Below are 2,626 nucleotides of genomic sequence, written 5' to 3'. Positions count from 1 at the left end.
TGGCAGTCCATTCTTCACGTAGTACTGCACTGAGGACAGGCATCAATGTCGATCGGTGAGGTCTGGCACGAGGTAGTCGTTCCAAAACATCCGAAATGTGTTCTATAGGGTTCAGGTTAGGACTCTGTGCAGGCCAGTCCATTACAGGGAAGTTATTGTCCTGTAACCACTCCGCCCCAGGCTGTGCATTATGAAAAGGTGCAATCACCATCCCTGAATTACTCTTCAATAGTGGGAAGTAAGAAGGTGCTTAAAACAGCAATGTAGGCCTGTGCTGTGATAGCGCCACACAAAAACCAAGGGGTGCAAGCCCTCTCCATGAAAAATACGACCACATCATAACACCACCGTCTCCGAATTTTACTGTTGGCACTACACACGCTGGCAGACGACGTTAACTGCGCATTCGCCATACCCACCCCCTGTCATCGGATCGTCACATTGTGTACCGTGATTCGTGTACCGTGATTCCACCCTGACGTAGATCCCCTAGTTTAAAAAATCCACTTTAGCCAAACCAAGATGGTGATGTTGTTGGCCATAACCCAAAATTTCTCATGCAAAATGCAGATCTCTCCCTTTTATACAAGTTATTTTCGAAGACAGAAGCACACACAAGTTTTCACATCGCTAAAGTATCTTTACTTGTTTTGACAATCCTGTAACAGTATGGCACAGGCTATATTTGCTCTAAGTATTCTCTCATCAGGTAAAAAAAAAATCTGTTCAAATCAGCTTAATATCATTTACGCCCTGCATCACAGGATTAGAATATTAAACTCATTTTTGGCTCATGGCGGAGTGCTAAGATCTACCTGTGTCACAGGATGCCTCCTCACTTTCGAACTCCCTTACAGAGACCAAATGCTTCGCCACATATGAAGTCTCTCAAGGTAACAGTACACAGAAGTTTCTAAATATCAGGTTTATACTAATATCACTTCATAAATTCGGTAACACATCTAATTTTATTACGATGGTCGTCTCTCCCTGTGTAGTTGGGAGATTGAAATTTTGTTAAAAAATATCGCTGCAACGAAAGAAACGCCTGATTACCACTCCCACTCCCGAATCATATCCACAGTACCCTAGCCATCGCTTCCACCTGACAGCTGGCACGTCATCGATATCAAATTGATACACTGATTAAATAAATTGATCATGAGAGTCACTTTGCATGGTGATATTTTTTTAGCAGTCGGATTATACCAACGCCATCTAGGAACCTAGGTGGCGTTGATTATACTCGCCAGGTAGCTGCATTGGAAATCCCTGGACGGAAGACGATGTTCTTTTTGAGGAACACTATTGAGGACTGATGTTTGAAGCTGACTGCTGAAGGATTCTACTGCCGACAACATGCATTAAGCCTGAGGACCACCCTATTAAAGATAAGATCACAACGACTATGTTACTGTCACCCTGCATAGAAACAGTCTTGTTTCTACAGGCACACACAAGAGTTGCTGAAGATATCCATGTTAAAAACTATATATACTTTACAAATCGAGTTATGGTATTGCTTCCGAATAAAGGAGTCTTCCACACAAATACGGCGACATTGATTGTAGACAGTGATTACTGGGGGGTGTATTATAACACTGAAAGTGCGGGTGGACATCGCCAGCTGTGTGAGCTCTTAATAAAATCATCCTGCTTAACGAATTTAGACTGTGATGAGGCTAAGGAACGTGGTATTAAGCCGATATCTGCACTCCCTCATGCAACTGCTAGATGTTTCCCATCGCTAACAAATAGTATTTGTAATACATTCTATCTTAATGCCATGTAGACAGTGCAATAGAGGTTCTGCGATATATCCATGGGATTATGGGTAAGGGAGGATGATAGCTGATTGAGAATGATCACCTACAGACAGATGGTGGGCTATGTGAGGAATCACTTAAAAAATGCAATGCTAGATTGAATTCATAAGAAACTTACAAAATTCTGTGACCAGTACACCGGCTTTTCAAATCTATACTGTTACGCTTTCTGGTAGAAATTCTGTCAGCGATTTGGAATCAAGTCTTTCCATTCAACTATATGCTCGAGTTCGATCCTATGAAGATGTGTTCTAATGATTACAGCCACTGGTGAGTCAAATTTGTGGCACTCTCATATCTCAAAATGAGTCACGTTTTTCGATCCTATCTGCTAAGGACTCCATACACCAAAACTCCAATGTCGTTTTAGACAGTCTCTCCACATCCTGTAACTGTTCCTCAGTCTCTGCCTCGCCCTCCCCGCAACTTTGTCCATGTGCTCAATCCAATTTGAGTAGGAACTGAGTGGAAATCAGAGAGACCTATACCTGCCACTTCTGCATCCAATGGAGAAACAGGGTAAGCTGAGTTAATTCGACAGGACTGTGTTTTGACCACTCGGTCGATATGAGAACATGTTGCCATAGTTCCACCAACCATGTGCAATGTGTAAGGCCAGCGCCAGATGAAGCTTTCTCGTGCATCATAAGGTAGTGGAAAAGGCAGGATTAGCAGTTAAAGTGGTGTTTCTTATCGGGAAAATTGTGAAGGTCCCACATTATATGGGAACTAGAAGGACGATGATTTTGCTACTGCATTGCAGTGCGTTTTCAAACTGCGTATAGGTACTGCAGTCTGAG

This window comes from Schistocerca americana, chromosome X (genome assembly GCF_021461395.2).
Source record: "Schistocerca americana isolate TAMUIC-IGC-003095 chromosome X, iqSchAmer2.1, whole genome shotgun sequence".
Lineage (NCBI taxonomy): Eukaryota > Metazoa > Arthropoda > Insecta > Orthoptera > Acrididae > Schistocerca > Schistocerca americana.
The sequence above is the reverse complement of the archived record's forward strand: the minus strand, read 5'-3'. Positions refer to the sequence as shown.